Genomic DNA, 14,838 nt, shown 5'->3' with positions numbered 1-14,838 from the left:
AAGCTCAGTCTGCAAATCACAAAAGGAAGTTTCTCAAGCCAGTAGAAGCTTTTAGCAAAGAGGCAGGAATTTTTATAGCACAGCACTGGGTGGGGGTGGGGTGCTCAGCTGTGTAATGTAATAAGTGCCACGAGAACCTTCTTGTTTGAATTTCAGTGGGATTAGCTGGACCACATTATCTCATATTCAAAGCACAAGTCTTTGGAGTTCCTAGCATACAAGTTCTACGAGGATTAACAGGAGGCTGTGTAAACTGGAGCAGGCTTCCCCTGATTTCTGACACCTGAGTTTAAACAAAACTTTTTACAAATCACAATGTCTCCCGACACCCATCTGAAAGTCTACCCCATTTTCATAAAATTGTGTGCATCCTGCTTCTTTAGGAATACACTTTCTACCCTCACCAAAATTCTGAGATCAGTTGTTCTCATTAAAATTTGTGAGATTCCCTGATCCAAAAAGCTTGGGCATCTACTGAATTTAGATTTTTTTTTTCAGAGGTGGGGGTTTTGGTTGCATATTTTGAAATATGTGTGTGTGTATAATGACTACCTTGGAACATTTAATTAATTTATGCTTCATATACACTTTAATACTCCAAACTTGTATTTCCAGCTACTGGGAAAGCAGAGGGAGGAGAAGAGCTTAATCGGACAGTCTCTGCAGCACTGCAATAATTCTACACTATGGTAAGATTCTTTTAAAGTTACAAATGGGCAACAATATGGCATGTTTTTTGAATCCTACATTTTCTTACTAGTTTATCCACCAAGAGCTGACCTCACACCCATAACAATGCCAACTGCTGGATACACTGTTCCCACTGTAACTGCTCTTCCCACACCAACCCACACCCCATCTCCTAATGCCCCATGCTTTTCTCTCTGGTTTTGTGTGGACTTGGAGAAAACTGCAAAAGCCACAGCAACACTTCTTCAGCACACAGGGCTGCACCTCCACAAAGGCACTGAGGCCTCCTAAGAAGATGTCACAAGAGCGAGGGGAGGAGCCAAAGGGCAGTGGAGTCGGGCATGTGTGCAGTCCACTTGCGCTGCCTGCTTCACTCAATCCCTGGCAAACAGGAGCTTTCATGTGCAGGATGCCTTGCTCCTCATCATATGAGCATCTCTATGGTCCTGCTTTCAGTTGCCTCTGTGATGTGTGGATGTTGGGGATAGGAAAACATTTAATAAGTATGGGTCATGATAGTAAATGCCCAGCAATTTAAAAAATAGACCTATACTAGAAAAATCTGTGATACTGCTCAAAATCCAAACAGTCTTAATGACAAGCATGGTGATGCTTTCTGGACTGTGCAGATAATTAAGGACAGTAGACATTATAAAAATATAACTTCAACTATAAATTCTTTTTCTTCCCTCTCCCCAGACCCCTTCCCCTGAAAGGGTTTCTTTGGATAACCACCATGCCTGACCTGGAACTTGCTTTGTAGGCTGGGATCGAACTCACAGAGATCTGCCTGCCTCTGCCTCCTGAGTGCTGGGACCAAAGGCATGCGCCACCATACCCGGCTCAACTACAGATTCTTAATCACAAGTAAATTTGTCTTGACCCGCGTCAAGTGGAGGAAGCCTTCCAGATGGACAAGGCCTTCCGTGAGTAGACAAAACAGCACTGGCCACGGGAAGCATCGTCTCAAGGTCCTGTCATGTGAGGGGATCTCTCTGGCCTTAAGAGTGCTTCTAATAACAAAAGTTTGTATGGAACCAACACTTTGGATTCTAATAAAAATAGCCTTAAGGCCAGGGACAGTTAGGTCATATTCATAAAGATCAAATGTAAGGTTAAGGGAGGCATAAGCAGGGAAGGACCCTGGCACCAAGGCCCTTAGTGCATCTAACTTCCCCACAACTTTATTATCCTTAAATTTTCTCATCTGCAAAATGGAGACTGAACAGTCCCCATCTCCTAGGGTTGTTGTAGGCATTCAAGAGGGAATGCAAGTGGAAGTCTGACAACTAAAAAGAAATATTCCCACTATTAATGCTACTGTTATTCCATTCTTTCCCCAACCTGCGATCTCTTTTCAGTGCTACCAGAGCCCTAGATTTCCTTCAGTCAGAATATTAGGACATAGAAACTAAGGTGAGCCACTTCGTCCGCAGAAGGCCTGCTGCTGCAGTGAGCACAGTGCCTTTGTGGTCACAGGGCTGCTAAAAATAAATATTGAACCTTGGTCATTGTTTTATTCATCACACAAAGAAGTTTGGGGTTGGATCATGACCCTTAAACCTAAAAGTATCATAAAGCTACTAGAAGAAAAATATCAAAATATCTTTGAAGCCCCGAAGATGGAGTAACAGGTTGTTGTAAACTACTGCCGCTCTTAACTGCCATCTCTCCAGCCCATGGCAAAGGGTTTCTCCCGTTAATATACAAAGTCTGAATTGTTAACTGATCCTAGCAACAGAACAAGAACTCACCTAAATGTGAGTTGAAAAGATAATTTGTGAAAGAAAAAAATATGAATGTCCAGTAAGCATACAACAAGTTCTCAGTATCAGTGGTCATCAGAAAACTTCAACTGTCATTTTAGATTATTATAAGGATTACAACTGCAGCTGGGTGTAGTGCCAGATATCTGTAATTTCAGCACTTAGAGGCAGAAGCAGGAGGGATCAAGAATTCAAAGCCAGCCTGGGCCACAGGAGACATTTTTCAGTAGACCAAAACAAAACAAAACAAAAAACAAAACAAAACAAAACAAAACGAGGGGGTAGGCCACTGTTTAAAGTCAAGCACATCATCAAATATTGGTGATCATGTAGATCAAGAGGAACTCTTGTATAAAACAATGCCACAGAATACTGTCAGGTTTTTTTTTTTTTAAGTCAAACATGTCTACACAAATGAGTTAATTGCATAAAATAAATAAAAGCATATGACTACCAACAAAGTTGTAGAAATTTTCATTGAAATTATATTTATAACTATTAATAATTGGAGCCGATCTTAATGCCCATCATTAGGAAAAAAGATTATGATTCCACTTTAACAAACTCTAAAGAAACTAACATGTGGTAAGAGGCACAAAGGCGTTGCACAGAGAAGGACAGAGAAGGGTGGAGAAAGATGGAGAAAGATGGATACGGAGGTCTGAACTGAATGAGGTACAAGGGAACTCTCAAGTATGACGGAAATATCCCAAGTATGTTATACTAGATACACAAAAATCACTGGAACTCATACTGAGCATGTCAAAATATGCATGTAAATGACACTGCAAGTTAAAAAAACAAAGTCATACAACTTTCATTTTAAATTAAGATATTAGTTAACATTTCCTGTTGTGTATATAGGGCATAGCAGTTTCCCGATTCTCATTATGAAACCATGCACTTTCTAACAGTGGAACCGCATGGTAAGATCCACTTAACATGTAGAGCTGTTTTATTTCAGGGCAGCTTAAGCTGTACCTGCTAGGTAGAGAATGAGCTGGAGGAATAGAGTCAGGAATGGCAGGGTCTGGGAAGACACCATACTGACACAGAGGCCTCCAGCCTAGGGAGACAGCAGTAGGTGAGCTTCAGGGGAATTGGCCTTTAGTTTGTCTTTTTCGGTTTTTCAAGACAGGGTTTCTCTGTGCAGCCCTGGCTGTCTTGGACTTGCTTTATGGACCAGGCTGGCCTTGAACTAGTGGAAATCCGCCTGCTTCTGCTTCTCCGAGTAGTGGGATTACAGGTGTGGGACCTAACCCCACCCCCAAATTGGCCTTTAGGACAGTAATGAAATCCTATTAGCCTAAGCCTTGGATCATCTGCATGAAGGTCTGAAGGAGGAAGAAGAATGAATGTAACACAGACATTAGTGAGCGCCCACAATGGGGAGCACAACAGATGAAGGCAGGAAGAAAGGTTGGCTCTGAAAAGCAACCTGAGGATATATATTGACGTTAAAAGACAAAGGTGGAGTGGGCATCATGACTCATGCTTGTAATCCCAGTATCTATGAAGATGAGGCAAGATGATTTGTATAAGTTTGAGTCTGATATGTTATAAGAGTCTGTCTTAAAAGTGTGGTGGCCCAGCCCTCAGGAGGCAGAGGCAGGCAGATGTCTGTAAGTTCTAGGTCAGCCTGGTCTACAAAGTGAGTTCAGAACAGCCAGGCTTGTTAGAGAGAAACCTTGTCTCAAAAAAAAAAAACAAAATAAGTAAATTTTTTAAAAAAGCAACAACAACAAAGGGGTATCAGATGCAGTTAGAAGAGAAAAAGCCAACAGATGGTGACGGCTTTACAGTAAAACTGCAGTGAGGGGCTCTGTGAAAAAAGCATTTGTTTATGAAATACAATTAATAAACGATTCAGAACTTCACCTGTGAAAAGCAAAAGTCAATTTGCTTTTAGAAACAAATCCAGCAACAGGAAAACACACCGGTAGGGAGAATTTTGGTTTCTTAAAAAAACCTCAGTTATGTTATATGAATATGTTTTTGTTTTAATCCTAGGTGTGGGACTGGTGGTGCTTCAGATTGCCCACAGCAGCTAACTATAATGCTCTGACAGGGGGCATGATTTGTGGCAGCTGCAGATAGTTTTAATTCCTCCAACTCTGGAGAGGGTATAAATGCCAGAGCCCAGAGAGGGCCTGTGGTAGCTGCTGCTGGCTTCCCCCTGGCCTGCTGGTTTGTCCTGCTGCTGGCTCCCCTCGTCCTCCCTCCTCCCCCACGTTGGTTTGTCTTGCTGCTGTATTTGCTATGCTGCTTTGCTGGGCTGCTGGATATCCTGATGAGTAAAGTTTGGACTTGCTCCAAGGAAACTACATCTCTATTCAGCAAAAGTAACCTATAGAGGTCTAAGCCTTTCCCCTCTAACCTTCTTTCTCTCCTGCCTAGTGTTGGGGATTGGAAGAGATTAGACTGAATAAGGGTTGGAAGGGACAGAGGGATATAAGAACCCAATAGATTAACACACACACACACACACACCATCCAATGTTAGTAAAAAGTGTTAGTCTTCCTCAGTTACAAACTAGGTACAATTTGGTAACTGTTGACTGGACACTCTGAGAGCTAACAGGATGAACTTTGCCTAACATCACTTACTAGGATGTAAGTCAGAACGCTTAGCTAAGACAGCCCATGCTCTTGATGTCAGGGCTTTGATTCTTAGAGACCTTATGTGCTGGACTATAATTTTAAAACAGTTTCTGAGAATGATTCAGGTCTATTCAAGAAAAACATTGCACTTAACCTTTGAGTTTGCTCATTGGGTAACAGTATACTTTTCTTTCTCGTTCCCTCCTTTTTCCACCTAAGGAGTTTTACGGAGATGATTTTTCTGCAGGGGTGTTAGAGCACAATACCAAGAACACATAGGTCTTTTCTGCAGAAGCCATGTGACTTGATGACCTACATGGTGGGTTGAAAGTATGTGCTAAATAAAATCCTAAGTGCAGGCCAAGCTTCCTTCTTGAGGACAGGGAGAATGGCATTAAAATATTTTATTTTATATGATGGAAGGCTCTTGGGAAAGGATTAAATAATTCAAAAAACAAGGCAAAAAGTAGTGTGTGTGTGTGTGTGTGTGTGTGTGTGTGTGTGTGTGTGTGTGTAAACCAAAGGAAAAGCGGGGTTAGTGAGAGAATTCTGTGGTAATGGAGTCCCTGGATTTGCACCACCCCAGAATGGAAAGCAGCCACTTGAGACCCAGGGATCTACAACAAGACTGCTACGTTAAAGTCCTGGCTTTGCCACTAAAGCAACACATTTAGCCTCTTTGTGCCTTGCTTTCCTCTGATGGGAATAAGTCCTGATCCGCCTCTCAAAGGCTGGCCAGAGGATTAAATATGGCAACCACGCACAGCACTTAGCACATAGCTGGCATCGCAGAGTAAGTGCTCAATTCCTAATGCCCTTCCTACTGAGAGCCTTTGGGTGGGACAGGAGGAGCATGTGGGAGCAATGCTACTTTGGAGAGAGGAGACCTGGCCTTCACAACCTCTTTACTAAGTACTGTCCCTGGGAAACAAGTGAGGAAAGTGATCTAGTAGATACAAAAAAGGGCAGAAACGGAGTGTGGTGGCACACACTTTTAATCTCAGCACATGGGAGGCAGAAGCAAGCAGATCTCTTTGAGGTTCAAGGCCAGTCTGGTCTACCATAGTGAGTTCCAGGACAGCCAATCCTACAAAGCCAGAACCTGTCTCAAACAAAACAAAAATGAAAGAAAGAAAGAGTGGGCTGAAGATGTGTGAGCTGGAGCACCACATCCAGCCATTGCTACCAACCACCAGGGCAGCTGCAGAATGGCAGTACTTGCCTGAGGGGACCTTTGTCAAGATAGAAGGCAGGCTGCTGGCTGGGCGAAGGCAGCTGGAGAATAAGGCCACCATGGGTAGGGAGCTAGCTCCTGCCAGGAGGTAAAGGTTACCACAATAATAATGTTGCCAATTAGGAAGCAGCAATCATGAATAGACGAGATTATCATCCTCCTTAACTCTTCACCCAAACCAGAATTCTGAGCAATGGCCACAACCCTCACACTTTGCAAAATGAATCTCTCTTTCTCATTTATTTCATTTTTTTGAAATAAGAGTTTTTTTTTGAAATATTTCGCCAGTTTTTCCACTTCATCTTACACTTACACTCATATTACACTCATAGTCAATCTGAATCTTTAAGTCTTCTTCCTACTTGAATGTTTGAATTCATACTAAGGAATATACATTTCCCTATACTAACTTCACAGGAACAGTAATTCTGGTCTTTAAATCATTGTAAATCCTGATTGTCATCCAAAATAAACACTGTTTCACGTCAACTGAAAATAGGATTTGAATATTTTCTAGATGTGTAAGTGCCTAGCAAAGAGCAGGCACCCCAATAAATATGAATGGATAAATCATTTCATTGACAAACATGGGAAATTAGTTAGCCATTGGCACAGTCTCAGGTCTTAATTCCCAACTGCAGACTGGCTGTTGGGGCAGTTACCCATTTAGTTACAGATACTAATGACAACCTCTTTTCATTCACATTTCTCTTCTGAGCACACAAGATTTCATTATGCTTTATCCTGAAACCTATTCACAGTCATTCTTTTCTGTCCTCATCTATTTTTTTAATTAAGGAATTCTACCATGAAGGGAAATGAGGTTAGTCTAACATGACTTAATTTTCTCATGAATCAGTGCTAGGCCAACACGATTCTCTTTCCCTTCTCCACAGGCTGCCAACTCATCGGCTAATCTGTTAGATGTTGACCTGAAATTGACATCTCAATTACTAGTTTATATACTCAGCATCTAATTTATCTCTATCGCTTCTCTTCCTTTCCCACTGTCTGAGCTCCTTCCCTTCACATTAATCACACACTGAATCACTATCTCAAGCTCTGGAGACATAAATCAGGTATCAGTAATCATAAGAACGGCTTCTTTCCACATAGTAATTCAATAGAGAAAGTAAGATTGATTCAATAGCCTGAATTGTGGTGACTTTCATTGCCCCTGAATTAAGGTTTAGATAGGACCAAGATGTGTCCTGAAAACTAAATAAGAAGATTGTATATCAATTAGCACTTGAAAAAATAAATGTGGCTCCTACTGCTTACTACACATCTTAAAAGAAAAGCTGAAAGCAAGAGCAGGAAAACACAGACATAAGGTGGTTCAAAATCAATAAAACTCTCATCCCATCCCACCCTCAGAGCCAGGAAAAAAAAATCAAGAGAAATTAAGAAAATGAGCAGGATCCAAATGAGATCCTAATTTAAAACAGAATGACAAACAGAGGAAAGGGAAGGCTTCAGATCACTCATTCAGTGAAGGAAAAGAATCAAGAATGGTGTCGGGAAGCTGTCTGGGGTATGTTTTGGCTAACTCAACTTTGATTTTGTTAAATAACTGTGTGACAATGACATAACTTTGGGAAGAGTACAGTGAGGTATCATGTAGAAAAGCTAGGAGTTGATAAGTCTGTCCTTTTAAAGTACTGCGAGATCACAGCCAGCTGGACTGGACAGTGAATATGGAATGCAAACCAGACTCTGCTGTCTCCACACCCCTTCCACCCCATGATTGATGGAGCTCAGGAGTAGGAAATAAGGACACAGTTGGACTTAGTGCGTCTGGCAGAGACTCTGGGAGCAAGCTTCATGGAACACAAAGCTAGACATAAAACTAAACCTTTCAAAGGTTAAGTTCATAGCCCTGCTCTAGAAGACTATGCAGGATTCTGGGAGCCAGCCAGTTATGTAGATAGTGACTCCTGGATCCTTTATCTATTAGCTTCCTGGATCTGAAAAGACAGACTGATCCTACGCCTTATGATCAAGAAATGACTTGTCTTTGATCCAGCTCTTTATTTTGGCATAACAAGCACACCACATGAAGCCTAAAAAATTTCGCTGTGAACTAAAAAAGAAGTGAGCAAAAAGTGACCTTTAAGAACACCACAGGAGAACTCCCTGACACCAGTTCATTCAACAAGACTGAGCCCAGCTCAGCAGGATTTCTGTCAACTGGAGGGAAAGGGCTGATGTCTCTAACAGTAATTGTGACACACACAAGCACAGCTGGCCCTCATAAAGCTGGGCTGCCTTCGCCTACCTTTCACACCCCGCAGAGACGAGCCACGGAGAGCTTTCGGAGTGAACGTGAGTGTGCAGACTGTCTGGGACAATCGGCGCCCTCATTTCTAAGAACTTCCACACCAGCTAGGTTCAAACCCAGTACACACAATCAGCTTGCGGAACTGTCCCAAGTGGAGAAGTCTAGCCCCAAGGCCTCAGTCTGGTTCCCTTCATTTCTCCTCCTTTTCCCCAGGAAACAACAGCAGGCGACTCAGCACTGTCACATTCTCGGCTCTTTGGCTCCCACTGACCTGCCTCTCTGCCTCTTTCAACTGGCCAAGGGAAATAAAGCACAATTCCAAAGGCTCCACCCTCCATTTTGACCTTCTCTACATGTCCTTTCTCTTGCTTTATAACTCATGATATATTCATAAACATAAACACTAAAACACTAGGGAAATAATAAAAAAGGAAATGTTCTAAGGAAGTAGTTAAGGCCAGAGGGGTTACTTCCAGTCGAGCCTTTTTTTTTTTTTTTTTTTTTTTTTTTTAAACTGCAGGGGAGAGTGAGCTGCTTCCAGGAGCCTGGTCTCAAGTCACCTTCAGCACAATAACAGTAGGAACTACCCTTCACTAACTGGCAAGTAACGTAGCTACAACAGAACATACTGTTGTGCCAAGGCATGCCTACTACAATTTGCTTCAGGTTTTCTAGAAAGGCTGGCCTAAGATGGGGGCACCTGCCTCTGAGAGGCACTACCTTCTTCAGACCGTTCAAAACCATCACCCCACTCCTCCGTGCTTACACTGTATACCCTTTTATTACCAGTTGCAGGAGGGGAAGCAAAGGAGATGGCAGCAATTTTCTAAGTGTGGCCCTTGAGTCAGAAACAACGTGTCAGCCTCACTTTGGAACTTGCTAAAGATGGCAATAATGAGACTCAGTCCCTGGGCAGCTATGGTTGAGGTCCAGTCACCTAATCACCTGATCACTTATCACTGACAAGTGGTTAAGAGCATGTATTCTATTAACATATTGATGAGTTTGAGTTCTGACAACTACTCACCAATCCTTTTGGGAAAGTTAATTTTATAAGTCAACTAACTTGTCAAGTGTTCAGAACAGTTACTAGGACACAATGAAAGGTACAGGGAAGAAAGCATCACATTGCCTGTTACTTATTGTTCTTACTGACACACATTTCTCACAAACCAATAGGAAGTCATGCTATTGGGTAAGCTGGCACTCCGTCCCAACCCCAACCCCCAAATGAATGAGCTTTGGTTTAAAAGCAATAAATGACAACACAGACTGTGCACTTAGGGAACAAAGCCAAAGCTCCAAGTTCAGACATTGCACTTGCTGAGGGAGAAACTCAGGGCTCATCTGTTTGTCTTGGGGCCTGATTCCCATGCTTGGAGCCCAGAAATAATACAGAGCCCAATAGGGGCATCTTTCACTACCTCTTCTTTGTAGTGTGCTTTTCCTGATACTGGCTTCTCTCTAAAATGCTAGCTATTAAACCATATGTTTAGCTCACTGATGAAATAACTGATGACAGTTAAAAGACCCATTGACCAACACCTGCATGGCTTAGGCTATTGTTAAACAAGAGGACCAGATCCCACACAATTTCCATCCCCTGGAGTCATAAGAGTTTCCTTATAAAACAGACATGCCCTAATTTGCCTGACCCTAGTATTTCAAATCTGTGCCAGTGAGTTACATCAAGGAGAATGAGCATACAAAGCAGGTACATTTAACCCACGTGGAAAATGTAAGTCACACATTCACAGTTCATGAGCTCAGGCTCCTGGTAGCTTCTACCCATACACAAGGCGTCTAAGTGACACTGGCACTTGGAGCCAAGTGAGCAACTGTACATTGGTACATATCCGCTGGCAATGACAAAGATATTTGTGATGCTAAACTAAATCTGTAATCACTTGCTAACATAAAGTTGTTTTCCATGGGTCACCAGTGACAGTTTATTTTCAGAAGGACCCCACCTCTCCTTTGTATCATCAAGAAATATCCCCATCTCTCCTTTGCATAGAAACATCAACAAAGATGTTGGAATGGTCTGAAATACCATCAGGAAAAGAAGAGTACTCCCACCCCCACTCCCCATCCCCGCCTCTAAAGGAAGGGAAGTTACTGTAATAGAAAGAGTGTGAGTTTTCTCACCAGAAAGGGAAGGGCTCAGACTCCTGTACCATCATGGTATGTGACCATGGACAAACGGTACCATCTGTGAGCTGTTTAAACAGTCACACAATTAGAATGCAGTGCCCACAGCATAGCTATGTTTCAGGAATAAATATGATAAAGGGCATAAAGCACAGCTCTGGCATGAAGTTGGCCTTTAATAATATTAATTTATATCAGTAAATATTAATTTCTTTTTCCTGTCCTGCATTTTGTTCCTTTCTTACAAATGCCAAACATAATTTTATCAAAATTAGCAAAAAATCCCAATGAGTATCAACTTTCAGGACACATCAAGCAATACAAAATTAAACAATACAATTTTAAAGATTTTTCAAAAAGATTTCTTTATTTATATGAGTGCTCTATACACTCGCATGGCAGAAGATCACATTGTAGATGGTTGTAAGCCACTATGTGGTTGCCAGGAATTGAACTCAGGACCTCTGGAAGAGCAGACAGTGCTCTTAACCATTGAGCCATCTCTCCAGCCCCCTAATTTTAAAGATTTTAAAAGCACAGTATGAAATGTGTAAGTACTAGAAAGTGTAAAGAAAGGGAAAGTGTTACCCACATGGCCACCTGCAACCACTGGAAATATATTAGTGTGGTTCTTTTGTTCTTGTCCCAGACACAGCTGTTAAATTATTCCGCTTTTATTATTTATTGTCAATGCCAACACAAAACGGACACATTTATGTATGTGTAAAACATGTTCTGTTAGGCAGGTGTGGTAGCATATGCCTTTAATCCCAGCACTCAGAGAGGCAGAGGCAGGTGGATTGCTGTGAGTTCAAGGCCAGCCTGGTTTACAAAAGCAAGTCCAGGACAGCAAAAGTTACATAGAGAAGAACCCTTTCTCAAAAAACCAAAACCAACCAAACCAACCAACCAACCAATCAAACAAAAGCATGTTCTCTTTTTAGTTAAGAAAAACAAAACAAACAAACAAACAAACAAACAAACAAACTCATCTGCTACTGCCCACACTGTCTCTGTGCTGGGAACAAGATATTACTAACTTCATTTAGCTTCAGAAAGTAAGAGAAATGGGACAACTTTTGACAGACAAAAATCAAAAAAGGCTCCAATATAGACACGACATTTTATCTTTGTCTCAAAAGATGAGCAGCAATTTGTCAATTGGAAAAGGAATTCCAGGCAGTGGGAATAGCATCCAGCAGAACACAGAACAACAAGGAAAGCTAACTGGCCACATGAACAGTGTTAGAGGAGGGCAGAACTCATCAGTCAAGTTGGTAGGATGCAGCTCTCCCACACATCAGAAACAAGTCTGATTGGTCAAAATTGCCACTCAGTAATAGAGAGAAAAGTAGCCCGAACACAGTACCCATGCACTCATGATGAGAGGACAAAAACCTATGGTCTGGGAACTGCAAAGGGCACAAGCAAGGCCCAGGCCTAGGTCTCACTACCACCACAAGTGGGAGAGCTTTCTAAATGGGTGACCACTCTGCCCTCCATCTATTCCTCCTCGTTTGTTCCATAGCAAACTGTTGGCAGAGATAATATCATTCCAATCATAGATGAGAAAATGGAGGCGTAGGTTCATGTCTGCAACTGCACAGAGTGAGAAAGATTCTTCTGTACCTACAACAAGCCACCAAAAATTAGGATGCAAAACAGCTACTGCCAAGGAGGTTCTAGTTATTACTGCCATAGGAGGAATACTGAAATTATCCAAAGACCCACTCAAACGATTTCTGGCAAAGGTCCAAATCCAACAAAAAATGATCTTTTAAAAACCATTGGTGGCTGGGTGTGGTGGGGAACGCCTTTAATCCTAGCACTTGGGAAGCAGAGGCAGGGGGATCTCTGTGAGTTTGAGGCCAGCGTGGTCTACAAAGAGAGTTCCAGGACAACCTGGACTATTACAGAGAAATCCTATCTAGAAAAAACCAAACCAAACCAAACCAAACCAAACCAAACCAAACCAAACCAAGCTATCGGTTTACAGATGATAGAACTGTGCATATAAAGACAAAAATAAACCTTAACTTACACATCACAGCTCATCACAGATCATCTATTCAAACATAAAATGTAAAACCATCTCAAATATGCTTTTTAAAATCATTTCAGTTAGGTGTGGCATAACCCATAATCCTAGCATTCAAGGACTGGAGGAGTGCAAACTCAGGGTCGGCCTGGGTTACACAGTGAGGCCTGTCTCAAAAACTAAACAAACAACAACAAAGGTTTAAAAAGATGTTTGCATATGGGCCATGTACAGTACCAGCGTAATGATGAGGACAAAAGGCGACACCAGGCACGGTGTAGTTGGTGAGTGCTGTTCCAGCACTGTCTCACTTGGAGACAAATGAGCCAGAGAGCGTGGACATCTGCCTGGAGGCTGCAGTGCTGGCATCACCAGGTGCTGCCCGCTTCACTGCTGCACTCGCCTCGCAAGGTCCCACTGAAAAGGGACTGATAAGCTGGGTGGCAGCAGCTCATGCCTTTACTCCCAGCAACTCAGGCGGCAAGCATACCTCATTGAGTTCGAGGCCAACCTATAGCTAGTTCCAGGACAGCCAGGGCTATACACACACACACACACATCCTGTCTCGAATAAACAGAAAGGGGAGGGGGGGAAAGGAGAAGGGTGGGTTATTTGCCATACAAGACAAGATTCCCTACCCCTCTTCCTTGTGTAAAATGAACCTTGTCTGTTTTTGAGACAGGGTTTCCCTATATAGCTTGGGCTAGTTTTCAACCTGGTATGTAGCCCAGACTGGCCTATCTCTACCGTTCTAGAGCTGTGATAACAGGCACATAACACCATACTTGGCCACAAGATGGGCATCTGAGAGTGTGGTCATAGTGTGACTCCAGATGGAGCCAGTGGAAACAGGAGCCACGTGTAGTAACTTCCTTTCATTTCCCTTCTTGGATGAATGGCTGGAAAGAGGCTAGCAGCCCATTCTTGACCAGGAAGTCAGAGAAGGCCAGGTGAGCCCACGTGCTCACCATTCCTTATAGCTCACTTTCACAATGGCCAGAGTGGACCATCATCCATGAAGGTCCAAGACTCCAAACATGTACCCTCCTGTTCACGGGCACAAGAATTTCAAATTAGAGGGTGTGCAAGGGATGGGTTATTGCTGATGCAAAGTGACAGCCTGTCCCACGAGCATTTTTACTGTACCCTCAAGAAAGCATTATCATGCAAACCTGCTAAACCATTGGTCAATAGGCTACCAGCTACCCACGGCGGAGGGGCAGGCAGACTGAGGGCTTTCAGTACACATGTCTCACTCCTCAACATCTGGCCCCCTGCCTTCTGAAGTCATGCTGGCCAGGGGGCTGCAGCAAACTGCCCGTGTGCAAGGACTCCTCCCTGGAGAACAGTACCTCTGTAGCCACTGGAACTGTGCAGGTAGGGAAGGGTTAAAGCATGTCCTGACTGTGCCTCTCTGTTATGATCACTTTGAAAAGCTGCTGGGTTTACAGGAAGAGTGAGGATGCCGCCCCATTCCCAGCCAACATTTGCTTCCAATTACCTTGAATAATCTCTTTCCTCCAGTTCCCCAACCCCCACCATTTCTACTTTTTCCACACTCTATATTAAAAGTACATCAAACCATTTCTTCCTCTTTTTCCTTAAGCTTGATTCCCTCAGCTTCCTAGGCTCATTGAGTTATTCGTTATTGTGGGAGCAGAGAGGATTAGGCTCCTTGAATGACATCAGTCAAGAGCACATCCAGGAAAGAAAACACCTAAATATAAGAACCGAACCAGTGAAGCTCTGTAGTCTGAAGATACTAAGAAAAGGGCCTGTTGGACCCTTTACTCTTTCTTTCGGCTTTCTACCCCAAACAAAGCACCCTTACCATTGCAATATCTGAAGATAGAGTCCTTCCCTCCCTCCCCCAATTCTGCCATCACTAAAAATGGGAGGGATAGGTCCAGCAGAATAGCTGGAAAGCTTAGTGGTCGGTGACAGGTGAGGGTGCAGCGAGTAGGGTGGGCTTCAGCTCTTCTGACTGGGAATCTCTCACAGTAGCTATAAAAGGTCTAAGTGAATATATCACTGGAGGTAATAAGCCCACCTCCTACACTTTATATTTTAGACATA

General features: G+C 42.8%; 1 protein-coding gene across 10 annotated transcripts in view; it reads right to left on the bottom strand.

Moving 5' to 3' along the window:
* Nucleotides 1-14,838, bottom strand: part of Ttll5 (tubulin tyrosine ligase like 5) — a 248,791-nt gene that overhangs the window by 72,573 nt on the left and 161,380 nt on the right. The window lies entirely within an intron of this gene.

This window comes from Meriones unguiculatus, chromosome 7 (genome assembly GCF_030254825.1).
Source record: "Meriones unguiculatus strain TT.TT164.6M chromosome 7, Bangor_MerUng_6.1, whole genome shotgun sequence".
NCBI classification, from domain to species: domain Eukaryota; kingdom Metazoa; phylum Chordata; class Mammalia; order Rodentia; family Muridae; genus Meriones; species Meriones unguiculatus.
The sequence above is the reverse complement of the archived record's forward strand: the minus strand, read 5'-3'. Positions and strand labels throughout refer to the sequence as shown.